Source organism: Sardina pilchardus, chromosome 11 (genome assembly GCF_963854185.1).
Source record: "Sardina pilchardus chromosome 11, fSarPil1.1, whole genome shotgun sequence".
In the NCBI taxonomy this organism is placed as follows: domain Eukaryota; kingdom Metazoa; phylum Chordata; class Actinopteri; order Clupeiformes; family Clupeidae; genus Sardina; species Sardina pilchardus.
The window spans coordinates 24554879-24567709 of NC_085004.1; the positions used below are offsets into that span (position 1 = coordinate 24554879).

Below are 12831 nucleotides of genomic sequence, written 5' to 3' on the forward strand. Positions count from 1 at the left end.
GGATAGGCTAACCATGTTGAACATTGTGAACATACATCCAATGTCATACATGAGACTCAAGGGAAGATAGCTTAATTTAACAATCTCAAAATGTCTTGACTCATGAAAGAGATTTCTAGTCTGGCTATCATCATACTAAGCTCAATCTTTTAAGATTCAAAGTTCACATCTCTTCCTTTAATAAGTCATCCTCCTTGATGGTGTGATTTGGGCTCTTCTGCTTCAGAAGATTTCAGTTTACACTTCATACTCCCTTCCAGACGGTGGCAGTAAGGATTATAGTCGTTCGTCTGCTAATGTCAGCTATAAAAACAAGGTTCACACATCGTTCGTTCATTTTGAATCGACACACTTCCAGGGTAAGTCAACTGCTAATCATTCTCTCGTCTTCTGCAGTGCAAACGGTTATAACATGCCAAGACACAATTTGCTTTACCTCTATTGTAGACTCATTTGTTAAACTGTCTAGAATGCCTAAGTGATTTGGGACTTTTGCTCAGCTTCTTGGTTTGGTACTTGATCCAAGTTGGCTAGCTGGCGAATGTTAGCTATTTGCTCTCGCCGTGTGAATCCGGTAGAACCGTATTTAGTTATCTTGAATCATCCGAATTATAATGTATGAATTTGTACAACAAACATTTACACTGCAGTATTTATGCATACGTGAATGAATTAAGCATGATATTATTTGTTTTTACGGTACCAAATTTTCACCATTCTCAATGTGGCTCTGAGGTCGAATAACTCTCAATGATGAAAATTTCACAGACCTGTACTGAATGGCAGTGATTGCACCTTTTTATTTTCTGATGAGATGTTATCCAGGAGCCTTAAACTGAGCATGTCCAACCACGTGCACGTGTGAGGTCTTCTTGCATGCGTGTCATTTTTAACTAACGTAATGTCTGGTCTTTCTTAGGTGTGTGCGACGATAAATATGGCGATTGCACGCATGCAAGAGGTAAGTTATTTTCACTTTGTGTTTTGAAGGCTTTTTATTTACTTGGGCGCCATATTATCTCAATGATGATCACTCTTGAACTCTCTCTTGCTGAATTTCTTTTTTGAAGAACCTATATTGGATCTGAGTGTCTGCCATTGAAGTGATTACTTGACTGCATAGTGTTATTAGGTGATGCATTTCTTAACCTTTGAATCTTTTTCCTTCTAGATGACTCACTCCACTATGGCTGTGCAAAGGTGAGATCTTTGGCCTTATACCTGTCACAGCATGCAGTGGAAATTGATCCTATTGATGGACAGTCTTCTGTCTGACTCTTGACTTATGATTTATCTGACTTAACTATTTAAGTGTCAAGTTACAGTTGGTCGGTTTCTAATCCTCCCCTTCCTTACAGGTGTGTGATGGATGCCAGCAGTTTGTCCATTTCACAAGTCCTGTGGTTGGAACGTATGTATCCTTAATATATTTCTTAACAAAATGCTTTGTGTTCCTTTGAGTGTAAAGTGATGAATTTTAGATTGACAAGCATATGTCTGACTTATTTGATGCCAGCCTATCTTCTGACACTCCTGCATCATGATAAAGAAGTGCATATCATGCATACCCTGGTTCACACAATGTATTGTTTTATTTTCAGGTCTTGGGTGTGGTAGAGGCCTACACCTTCACGGTAAGTTAGTTTGTGTACCTTGTGTGTCTTGCCCTAATCATATCTGCTTTCTGAGATGATTAAATGGGTTCGTCCCATAATTTTCTGGACTACATCATGTACCATGGCAGTCTAGTCACCAAAGTCTGATCAGATGTGGTACCTGAGATTTTTGGACTGTTTGGTTTTCAGAAGCCTTGACTAATGTACCTTCCTTTACTGTAGGCTTGAACATGGATCCATGTGGAATTGGACTGTACATCTGACCGTGGGGGTGAGTGTGGCTGCCTTAATTTAGAGTGCGTTTCTGTTACCTGAAAGGATGAATTGGGTTCTACCCATTATACTTCTGGACGACATCTGTCGGATGACGTACAAGTCACCAAAGCACTGATCAGTCAAATAGACATTTCACTGTGTGGAACTACCTTGGTGTGTTTTTAACAGTTTTCTCGTATTATAGGATGAAGATCTAACCTGTGGATGCCATCTGAACTAATGTGAGTTGCACCTTTGTCTGCTACGTTTCTGTAGTTTGAGTTTCTGTGATGAATATACTTAGCTCACTTTGAACCAATGTGAAAAGTAACGAACTTCTGAGAAACTGCTCCCAATGGAATTTTTACAATACATTTTGTATACATGTACTCATTGCTCCACCATTTGTGTCTTACAGCACAAGCATCTGCCATGGAATCATGTGAAGACCACATCATGAGGCTTGCAGACAAGGTTGGTTTTTTCATTGTGTGAAGTTCAGTATGGTTAAGTGATCACATTTCTTTGATGAATATACTTAGCTCACTTTGAACCAATGTGAAAAGTTACGAACTACTGAGAAAACTAGTCTACATGGAATTTCTACAATGTATTTTATATGCATTTACTCATGTCACCGTCTGTCCTACAGCACACATTTCTGCCATGGAGTCCTATGAAGACCACATGAGGCTTGGAGACATGGTTGGTTTTTTCATTGTGTGATCAGCATGCTTAAGTGGTAGACTTTCAACTTTTTATTTGTGTGTAGTCAAACCTTGATTTTTGGGAAGATGAGCTTAATATTGCAAGATATGATGCGTTTAAGTCTCGTTCGTCTGAAACTCAAGTTGATAAGTGACAAACTGATTCTTGCAAACGTTGTGTGGATTTTATCGTTTGTAGTGCCGAGGCATATGGTTGACTGTGTTCTCTTTTTCAGAGGCCCAACTCTTAGATGGAAACAGACCCCGGAATTGGGTAAGAAGCCTCAACCCTCAAGTGTGGTTTCCATGCCCATTTTGTGATTTTAGGAATGTGATCATGTATGTGTGGCCATCCTTTTAGCCAGATATGAGGGTAGTACTGTACTGCAAGTTATGATGATTTACTTTTGGAATCTCGTTCGTCTGAAATCCTGTTGAGAATTTTATTTGAAACTGATGCTTGCACAGTTGGTCAATACCCTGATTAAGGAATGCCACATGGTACAGTGGCTTAATTTGACACTCCGACTAATGTCTATCCATTTTTAATCTGTTTTGCAGAATGCTTCCTTGGGCCTGCTCCCTGGTGTCCTCATGGTGAGTTTGTGCATCTGTAGGCCTTAAGTTGACTAATATGAGCCAATGGTCACTATGATGAAGCTCGCGCATGTCTTACACCCAGTGCTGACTCCAGAACCTGAAAAGGTGAACCCACTGGAGTTGCCTGGGTAGCAAGGGGATGACTTGTTGGGGTTACCAACTGTCTGATGTGGCCAGTTGGCTTGAGTCTGCAGGAATATTATTTTTGTGTGCATACATACATCTTGAACTTACCAGAATTGTCCTTTTGCAGGTTTGGCTGATGTGGGGCAGTGAAGCCTCTTTCCAGGCTCTTCATCCATATCATGCTGGTGAGTCTTGTTCTATTATGACTACATTACACATTACCATGATGAGATTTACCGCCCCAGTCTGAGTTTAGCTGACTGATTGGTTTCCCTGATTTTTAAAATTGCAGAACATGTTGTTTCCCTCCTAAATATTATTGGATTACAAATGTTGCCCTATTTGTGCTTCCAGGTCTGAAATTGTTGGTAGCAGTCCTGACCTGATGCAACTGAAAGGTTTGTGAAAATGCTCAAGTTAAAGCTTAAGGATGGGATGTGATGTGATGAGCCTATTACCGCCCCAGTCTGATATAATGTGACTGATTGGTTTCTCTGATTTACACACTTGCTCTACATTTGCCATCAATGCTTACAGAAGGATTCCATTTAAACCAACTTCTGTTTTCTATAGGTGCTATATAGGAAGCCAAATCTATGCTAAAGGATGAGTCCTTGGCTGCTTTCCTGACCTGATTCAACTGAAAGAGGTTTGTGAAATGCACAAGTTAAAGCTGAAGAATGTGATGTGATGAGCCTATTACCGCCCCAGTCTGATTTAAACTGACTGATTGGTTTCTCTGATCTAAAAAAAAGCCTTGTTTTACAGTTGCCATAAAATGCATATAGAAATCCACTGAAACCAACTTCTAATTTCTCTAGGTGCCGTATATGAAGACACATCTTTGCTCAACGGCTGTTCATGGTTAAATACAATTGTCAACCGCCTCCACCTCACCAGAGCATCGAAGCTTCCTACTGCTATAAAAATGTCTGGGTTCTTCACCTACTGGTTGATTGTTTAAGCAAGGTGTTTTCTTGTACTGCAACATTTTCTAAAATAAATGTGTGACTTTTAACCTTGTCTTGGAGTTGTGTCTGGGATATTGATGTTGGTGTTATGAAACCAGATGTTATGCTTTTCAGATGCTAAACTTGTCATGTAAGCAAAGTATGTGATTGGCAATTTGGTAGAGTGGAATTTCTGCTGAAAATGGTTTTAAGGTATCCTGGTAACCTTGTCAGCTGTATCCCTTTAAATCTTATCTCCAGAATAAAGTTGAGACTTAATTGTTGGGGGTGATGTATTCCCAAGTACAATAACTTTAAATATAGGAGAAAGTTTAGATTAGCATGTACACCAGCTATAGTTGAATATAGGGAAATTTAAATCTTTTGTAAGGCTAATGAATACAATAACAATATTTAGAAAACTAAGTGTAGTTGACATTACTACACTAAATCAATAGTAGTAAAAGGACCTGTGTTGAGCAACTGTCTTGTGGTGATGGTAGTCGATCTGAGGGGTATTTCACAAAAGCAGAATTAAGACATCCAAGATGATCGATAAAGCCAGGTTTGACATGGCGTTCTCTAGTCATCCTTGCTAAACTCGTTTCACTAACGCCAATCCAGGATGAACAGGAGCATCTATGTCAAGCCAGGTGTAAGTTATTCGGGATGTGTGCGCGTTCTCGTTTCTCCCCCAAATAACTCACGGTTGGAATAAAAAAGACGCAAAAAATAGCGTCTTGCACACAAAGTTAACAACCGCTTTTGATATAGACAACAACGAGGTAAAGTTTTACTTTTTTGGATGGGGAATCATGATTATTTCTGTTACTTAGCGGGAGTAGGTGTGTCAGACCAACTGAATGCAAATTTACGTATGCACCCACGTGTGAGAGCTTCCTTGTCTCGGCACGCAACGTCATTAAGAAAGCGCTTGCCTCCGCAAAGATGCACAAAGTATGACTATATATATCTTTATTCTGTCTTTAAACCAAATTAGTTGAAAACTCCTTCGAAATTATGTCCCCTCCACTTCCAATCAACTACTACAGTAGGCTATTCATCAAACGTCAGTCAAAAAAAGATGCAAACAACGATTTTGGAATTAATTATAAGGCCACCATAATTTAAATGATATCTAAATGGTATTGGGCAGACATTCTGTTGTGTTTTGCGAGTAAATGCAAGTAGCAAATAGTATATGGAATACAGCTCTTTCAAAAATCGCATGCAGGTCTGATTTGAATGACAGCTAGCTGAACCAATCAGACAATGTAATTACCATTAGAATTAATTTATCTTGGCTGTTAGCCTGGTCGGGAGCAGGCTAGCTTCAGAGAATAAATTCCCATGGCAACTTATGTAGCATCTCTTTTGTGAAACCGAGTCAAGGGTAAGTTCATCCAGGATAACCGAAAAATCCCGGCTTAATCCCTTATCTAGGTTTTGTGAAATACCCCTCTGGCCTTGTCTTAAATGTGCGAGCCATTACGAAGAATAAGGAAACCTACATGAGTTTTGCACCAAGGTATACATTTGCCAAGCATACAAAGTTAAATCCTTCCATTTGTTTTAAATTTTAAATCCTGCTTTTGAAATGTGAAGACTCCCTTCAATGTGTCATCTGATAAATATATGGGTGTAAGAAGTTCACAGATGCATGAGCAAGGTGAATTATTTCTAGCCCAATAGCAGGAATTTTACACCTGGCTTTTCAGGTCACTTTTGGACGTGGCCAATTATTCCTTACAATGCCTCATTGGCATGTCACAGTGTAACATTTCTTAACTTAGTACAAAAGACTTGGTAAAACAAAATTTGTGTTAATGTTATGACCCATTTGCTTTTCATTTTCATTCAAATAGTCCTGTGTAACCAGGGAAGTAAATATCAGTATGTCTGGAGGAGGACACATGACTTGCACACTGCATGCATATTTGTTATCTAAACAAAAAGCTTCACATTAGACATGTTTACATACCGACTTAAGTACTCTTCCATGCATATTTGATTTCAAAACAAAGAGCTTCACATTAGACACGTTTACATGGATACAATTAGTCCGATTAGAAACGGAATAACACTGTCGGAATAAAAATTCTCACGTAGCCTAATTTTTTTTATTTTTTTTTAATCATTCTTGAAAACACCTGCTGAACTATCATTTTCTGCCAAAATAAATATGCATATGATGTACCCCATGTCACAGTTGTGCTGAGGTGTTAGATCAAGCTTTATTTGTGGTTTTCTGCAGATTAAAGTCCTGCAAACCAAAACATTTGTTTAGACCTTGTATGCATGGGTTTCATCCGGTCCCTTTCCACAGGTATCAAACTCCTAGATTATGAATGCAGACTGCATGATGCTTGCCTGTGGAAAGACAGACCTCTGTGGGCGCGTAAAGCCTACCTTACACTGACAGACTTTGACAAGATTCTAGAAAGATTGTAGTCTTTTGAGTAAAGCTTGAATGAGGGGCAAAAGACTACAATCTTTCAAGAATCTTTCCCAAATCTTGTCAAAGTCTGTCAGTGTTAGGTAGGCCCTAGGCTTTACACGGCAACAGAGGGTGCCTCTCATTTGGTCTTTTATACACCCCACCTTCCTTCCTCGATCCTCGTCCTCACTGATCTAGATAAAGAATGATGGGGCGGCAACAATGGGATAGTTTATCCAGTGTGAGTTATAGATCAGTGGGAACTAGCCTCGAGGATCGAGGAGAGAGTTTGAGAGCCACCCAGAGAGGTTAAATGCTAAAAGTGCATGTTTACCACACCTTCATATCCTAAGTTTCTTCCCTGGGTGCAGTAATTTTAAAGATCTTCTAAACCAAAATCGGGGAGTCGTTTTGAAACTCCAATATAGAAAACTAAAGCCTATAGGCCTACCTACACTGACAAGATTTGGGAAAGATTCTTGAAAGATTGTAGTATTTTAACTAATGCCCCTCATTCAAGCTTTACTCAAAAGACTACAATCTTTCAAGAATCTTTCCCAAATCTTCTCAGTGTAAGGTATAGGCTTAAAGTAGGCTTAAAGTAGGCTTAAGCTATAGACCTCTGAAGTTCGCCTACAAAAAGGATCCAAAGCTGCCATCTTTGCCCATATAAGGAGATCCGGGAGTTAATTGAAGCTAACTGCCTATGGCAAGTTGCATGGTAAGTTAGCTCTGGGGTAGCAAAGATCAAAGTGTGCCTTCTTCACCTACCGAAGATCACAGTATCCACTAGACGGCACTGGACAAAACTGTGTAGTGAAAAACGTCTGCATTTCCAATGTCATCATCCCCGCGAGAGTTTAACAGGTGCGATAATTGAAAATCCCCATGTTATTTTCCCATAGAAAAAATCTCAAGATACCGGATCTCCTTATTTGGGCAAAGATGGTGGCTTTTTTGTAGGCGAACTTCAGAGGTCTATTAGGATTGTTAAAAGGCAAATTACAATCAGCTGGCTGGTTCAGATAAGGTGTGGCTTCAGTGCAATCAGCAGACCTGCCCACCCAGTTTGAGGGCAGAATAAATTCCTCAAGAAACACCAGTCTTCTATTTGATCATGGAAGTGTGCCTGGTGTGCATCTTGTGGCTATTCATGTGTTTCATCAGGTCCCTTTGCACAGGTGTACTGATCAAGCACCATGCAGTCTGCATTGATAATCAAGGTGCTTGATTTTATACACCTGTGGAAAGGGACCTGATGAAACCCATGAATAACTGATGTAACGGCCGACGGTTTCTTCAAGGTCTTGGTCAACAGGTCAAGGTCAAGGTGCAGTAATATAACCGGTTGGTTATATTCTAGTCAGTGGAACTATTCTATTTCTACTTTTTTTTGCCTTGATTGCCAAAGTGTCTCAGTGATGATTACTCCAGAACTCACTCTTCCTTTCCTCACAGGTGTGTGATGACTGCCAGCAGTTTGTCAAGTTCACAAGTCGTGTGGTATGTTGTTTTGCCCCAATGGACTCCGTTTTCCTTTGTATAAAGTGATGAATTTAGATTGACAAGCATATGTCTGACTTCAGTGATGCCAGTCTTTCTTCTGACACTCCTGCATAATGGTAAAGCAGTGCATATCATGCATACCCTGGTTCACACAATGTATTGTTTATTTTCAGGTCTTGGGTGTTGTAGAGGCCTACACCTTCACGGTAAGTTAGTTTGTGTACCTTGTGTGTCTTGCCCTAATCATATCTGCTTTCTGAGATGATTAAATGGGTTCGTCCCATAATTGTCTGGACTACATCATGTACCATGGTAACCTGACTCTCGCCAGATCCTGTAGTTCGCTGTCTGCTTCACACAAGGATCTGGGACTTCTTGATAAGAGATGTAATTATGAAGGCGGGTCCTTGTAAAACATCCTTGCATGTGATTTGATAAACCACTTGCCTGTTATCTTGAATGACGTGCTAGGCTTCTTCAAGCTCTTGCCAAACCCGGTCGGAAGAAGAGTAAAAACATCCTTGCCACCAATAAATGTCTTCAAAACCATTCTCTGTTAATCTTTTAAAGAATGAATACTCGATAGATTCGACAAAACGGTTGAAATAGCAGAATCAATGTCAGCACAAGACTCCTCGCTGCGTGCCGCCATTGTTGTTTGAATCAAACACTCGCTTCGGCGCTCCTGATTGGTTCATAATTTTTTTGCTCCCTGGAAGGAGTTTGGATTGCCCTCGAGTCCAGACCCTTGTGTGGAGCTCAGCGAAATGCCTCTGGTGGAGCATGGCGGAACTACAAGGGTCTGGCGAGAGTCAGGCTAGTACCATGGCAGTCTAGTCACCGAAGTCTGATCAGATGTGGTACCTGAGATTTTTGGACTGTCTGGTTTTCAGAAGCCTTGACTAATGTACCTTCCCTTACTGTAGGCTTGAACATGGATCCATGTGGATTTGGACTGTAGCCTACATCTGACCGTGGGGGTGAGTGTGGCTGCCTTAATTTAGAGTGTGTTTCTGTTACCTGAAAGGATGAACTGGGTTCTACCCATTATACCTCTGGACGACATCTGTCGGATGGCATACAAGTCACCAAAGCACTGATCAGTCAGATGGACATTTCACTGTGTGTGGAACTACCTTGGTGTGTTTAACAGTTTTCTCGTATTCTAGGGTGAAGATCTAACCTGTGGATGCCATCTGAACTAATGTGAGTTGCACCTTTTTCTGCTACGTTTCTGTAGTTTTGAGTTTCTGTGATGAATATACTTAGCTCACTTTGAACCAATGTGAAAAGTTACGAACTACTGAGAAACTAGTCCACATTGAATTTCTACAATGTATTTTGTATACATTTACTCATGTCACCGTCTGTCCTACAGCAATTTCTGCCATGGAGTCCTGTGAAGACCACATGAGACTTGGAAACATGGTTGGTTTTTTCATTGCGTGATCAGCATGCACACAACTTTTTATGTGTGTAGTCAAACCTTGATTTTTGGGAAGATGAGCTTAATATTGCAAGATATGATGCGTTTAAGTCTCGTTCGTCTGAAACTCAAGTTGATAAGTAACAAACTGATTCTTGCAAGTGTGTGTGGATTTATTTTATTGTTTGAATAGTGCCTATAGGCACATGGTTGACTCTTCTCTCTTTTTCAGAGGCCCAACTCTTCTCAGATGGAAACAGACCCTGAAATTGGGTAAGAAGCCTCAACCCTCAAGTGTGGTTTCCATGCCCATTTTGTGATTTTTAGGAATGTGATCATGTTGTATGTGTGGCCATCCTTTTAGCCAGATATGAGGGTAGTACTGTACTGCAAGTTATGATGATTTACTTTGGAATCTCGTTCGTCTGAAATCCTGTTGAGAATTTTATTTGAAACTGATGCTTGCGCAGTTGGTCAATACCCTGATTGAGGAATGCCACATGGTACAGTGGCTTAATTTGACACTCCGACTAATGTCTATCCATTTTTAATCTGTTTTGCAGAATGCTTCCTTGGGCCTGCTCCCTGGTGTCCTCATGGTGAGTTTGTGCATCTGTAGGCCTTTAGTTGCCTAAATATGAGCTAATGGTCACTATGATGAAGCTCGCACATGTCTTACACCCAGTGCTGACTCCAGAACCTGAAAAGGTGAACCCACTGGAGTTGCCTGGGTAGCAAGGGGATGACTTGTTGGGGTTACCAACTGTCTGACGTGGCCAGTTGGCTTGAGTCTGCACACACAAAAAAGAATATTCCTGCATACATACGTCTTGAACTCACCAGAATTGTCCTTTTGCAGGTTTGGCTGATGTGGGGCAATGAAGTCTCTTTCCAGGCTCTTCATCCAGATCATGCTGGTGAGTATTTTTCTATTATGACTACATTACACATTAGGCCTACCATGATGAGATTTACCGCCCCAGTCTGAGTTTAGCTGACTGATTGGTTTCCCTGATTTGTAAAATTACAGAACATGTTGTTTCCCTCCTAAATATTATTGGATTACAAATGTTGCCTTGTTTGTGCTTCCAGATCTGAAATCGTTGGTAGCCGTCCTGACCTGCTGCAACTGAAAGGTTTGTGAAAATGCTCAAGTTAAAGCTTAAGGATGGGATGTGATGTGATGTGATGTGATGAGCCTATTACCGCCCCAGTCTGATATAATGTGACTGATTGGTTTCTCTGACTTACACACTTGCTCTACAGTTGCCATAAATGCTTATAGAAGGATTCCATTTAAACCAACTTCTGTTTTCTATAGGTGCCATATAGGAAGCCAAATATGCTAAAGGAGACCTGAAGTCCTTGGCTGCTTTCCTGACTGATTCAACTGAAAGGTTTGTGAAATGTACAAGTTTAAGCTGAAGAATGTGATGTGATGAGCCCATTACCACCCGTCTGATATAAAGTGACTGACTGGTTTCTCTGATTTACACACTTGCTCTACAGTTGCCATAAATGCTTACAGAAGGATTCCATTTAAACCAACTTCTGTTTTTTATAGGTGCCATACAGGAAGCCAAATCTGCAGCTTTCATGACCTGATGCAACTGAAAGAGGTTTGTGAAATGCACAAGTTTAAGCTGAAGAATGTGATGTGTGATGAGCCTATTACCGCCCCAGTCTGATTTAAAGTGACTGACTGGTTTCTCTGATCTAAAAAAAAAAAGGTTCTACAGTTGCTGTGAAAAATGCTTACAGAAGAAATTAACTGAAATGATCTATTTTCTACAGGTGCCATATAGGAGACTCAAATCTATACTGAAGGACAGTTATCCACATCACGGTAGGCAACTGCACCTAGCCATGGACGTCATTCTTGAGAAATGTGCAAGGGTGATTGAGTACCTGTCATGATAAAACTCCACCTAAAATTACCTTCTGCCAAAAAAAAATTGTACCCTTCTTTACTAGCCTCTCATACTGAAATCTAGTCAGAATTTGAGCCTGAGACTGTTCCATAGACCAAGTTCACCTACAAAAAGCTTCCATCTTTGCCTAAGTGGATACTGATCTCTGATTCATCAAGACGGCCCACTTTGATTTTTGCTTCCCCAGAGCTAACTAGCAATGCAACTTTCCATATATACTTCGCTTCACTTAACACCCCAATCTCTTTCTATGGGCAAAGATACAGTAGATGCAGCTTTTGGCATAGCAGGCCTACTTTTTTGTAGACTAACTTCAGACGCCTACAAAACGTCTGATTCTAATTTACTTTACTTGTCTCTGTCCTATAGTCTATCTATGGGGTCGCGATGTCCATTTCTTTTGCTGTCTATGACCATTCCAGACTGAACTTCCCAACCTCAAATGTTGTGGGTTGGGCTAAGTTCGGCTGGCCTCCACCGGTTGTAAGGTGATTAGCTTCTTCTACTTCTACTTGAACGTGTAGGCCTGGAGTGCATCTTTCAGCTTAACTGATATTTATGTCTGACGTTCTTTTCTAGATGTTTGTATTGACTGCACTAAAATAGAAGGTTGATTATATTCTTGTGTGAGTGGGACCATTTTTTGTGATTGCCAGAACTCTCTTGCTGAACCTCCTGTTGGAGGAACTTTGCGTCTGAGTGTCTATTGAAGTGATTGCTTAACTAAATGCTGTGATTTACCTCCCCCCCCTTTCCCAGAGGCCCTGTCTACTTTCTCACTAAGGCTATGACTGGTGAGAAACTTTCCTCTTGAACTTGTTTGTTGTAGTAGTTAGTGATGATCGATATACCATACATCTAAACCATGTGAATGTGAAAAGCACATGAGAACTTGTCCAAGTGAGATTTCTGCAATGGTTTTATACAGATTCTAATCACCTTACTTTTGTTTCCTGCAGAACGTCATCAGAAGTGGACCACATCATGAGGCCTTGCAGGCATGTTTAGTGTTGCATTGTGTAAATCATACGCTACGCCTAAGTGCTAGATTCATTTAATTGTGTAGTTGCTGTCATATTTTGTTGGCAAGATGAGCAAAAATCTACAAGCTTGTACTGCAAAACTATACAAGCTTGTACTGCAAAACTATACAGTCAAATATTTGATTCCTGTGGGATTGGATCTCTGGTATATTTTGTTTTTATGGAATCACATTCTATGTGGCTCTGTCTGAATGGCTCTCCATGATGAAAATTTCACAGACCTGTACTGAATGG

The 12831-nt window shown here is 40.4% G+C and overlaps 2 long non-coding RNA genes and 14 other non-coding genes across 18 annotated transcripts; all 16 read left to right on the forward strand.

Moving 5' to 3' along the window:
* The first annotated feature begins 319 nt into the window (after nt 1-319).
* Nucleotides 320-11520, forward strand: LOC134095147 (uncharacterized). 3 transcript variants are annotated; one of them, XR_009940545.1, is made up of 16 exons: nt 320-359; nt 920-961; nt 1172-1200; nt 1359-1411; nt 1602-1634; nt 1839-1887; nt 2077-2113; nt 2290-2345; nt 2524-2576; nt 2815-2852; nt 3140-3175; nt 10483-10540; nt 10716-10759; nt 10945-11020; nt 11188-11242; nt 11418-11520. It is a non-coding gene; the product is annotated as an uncharacterized LOC134095147 (long non-coding RNA). The 3 variants fall into 3 exon arrangements; XR_009940544.1 differs by lacking the exon at nt 3140-3175 and adding an exon at nt 10187-10222; XR_009940543.1 differs by lacking the exons at nt 10483-10540; nt 10716-10759; nt 10945-11020; nt 11188-11242; nt 11418-11520 and adding exons at nt 3432-3489; nt 3659-3702; nt 3878-3953; nt 4126-4327.
* LOC134096390 (small nucleolar RNA SNORD29) lies at nt 2154-2218 on the forward strand. Its single transcript, XR_009940846.1, has one exon. It is a non-coding gene; the product is annotated as a small nucleolar RNA SNORD29 (small nucleolar RNA).
* LOC134096391 (small nucleolar RNA SNORD29) lies at nt 2392-2456 on the forward strand. Its single transcript, XR_009940847.1, has one exon. It is a non-coding gene; the product is annotated as a small nucleolar RNA SNORD29 (small nucleolar RNA).
* Nucleotides 2968-3034, forward strand: LOC134096393 (small nucleolar RNA SNORD30). Its single transcript, XR_009940849.1, has one exon. It is a non-coding gene; the product is annotated as a small nucleolar RNA SNORD30 (small nucleolar RNA).
* LOC134096404 (small nucleolar RNA SNORD22) lies at nt 3225-3352 on the forward strand. The gene has a single exon (XR_009940859.1). It is a non-coding gene; the product is annotated as a small nucleolar RNA SNORD22 (small nucleolar RNA).
* On the forward strand, nt 3522-3587 carry LOC134096401 (small nucleolar RNA SNORD31). Its single transcript, XR_009940856.1, has one exon. It is a non-coding gene; the product is annotated as a small nucleolar RNA SNORD31 (small nucleolar RNA).
* Nucleotides 3741-3808, forward strand: LOC134096394 (small nucleolar RNA SNORD31). Its single transcript, XR_009940850.1, has one exon. It is a non-coding gene; the product is annotated as a small nucleolar RNA SNORD31 (small nucleolar RNA).
* On the forward strand, nt 3984-4053 carry LOC134096399 (small nucleolar RNA SNORD31). Its single transcript, XR_009940854.1, has one exon. It is a non-coding gene; the product is annotated as a small nucleolar RNA SNORD31 (small nucleolar RNA).
* On the forward strand, nt 9445-9509 carry LOC134096389 (small nucleolar RNA SNORD29). The gene has a single exon (XR_009940845.1). It is a non-coding gene; the product is annotated as a small nucleolar RNA SNORD29 (small nucleolar RNA).
* On the forward strand, nt 10016-10081 carry LOC134096392 (small nucleolar RNA SNORD30). Its single transcript, XR_009940848.1, has one exon. It is a non-coding gene; the product is annotated as a small nucleolar RNA SNORD30 (small nucleolar RNA).
* Nucleotides 10273-10400, forward strand: LOC134096403 (small nucleolar RNA SNORD22). The gene has a single exon (XR_009940858.1). It is a non-coding gene; the product is annotated as a small nucleolar RNA SNORD22 (small nucleolar RNA).
* On the forward strand, nt 10579-10644 carry LOC134096400 (small nucleolar RNA SNORD31). The gene has a single exon (XR_009940855.1). It is a non-coding gene; the product is annotated as a small nucleolar RNA SNORD31 (small nucleolar RNA).
* Nucleotides 10808-10875, forward strand: LOC134096398 (small nucleolar RNA SNORD31). Its single transcript, XR_009940853.1, has one exon. It is a non-coding gene; the product is annotated as a small nucleolar RNA SNORD31 (small nucleolar RNA).
* On the forward strand, nt 11051-11118 carry LOC134096402 (small nucleolar RNA SNORD31). The gene has a single exon (XR_009940857.1). It is a non-coding gene; the product is annotated as a small nucleolar RNA SNORD31 (small nucleolar RNA).
* On the forward strand, nt 11276-11342 carry LOC134096396 (small nucleolar RNA SNORD31). Its single transcript, XR_009940851.1, has one exon. It is a non-coding gene; the product is annotated as a small nucleolar RNA SNORD31 (small nucleolar RNA).
* Nucleotides 11521-11927: 407 nt separating the features above from the next.
* On the forward strand, nt 11928-12557 carry LOC134095149 (uncharacterized). Its single transcript, XR_009940548.1, has 3 exons — nt 11928-12042; nt 12314-12348; nt 12514-12557. It is a non-coding gene; the product is annotated as an uncharacterized LOC134095149 (long non-coding RNA).
* The last annotated feature ends 274 nt before the right edge of the window (nt 12558-12831 follow it).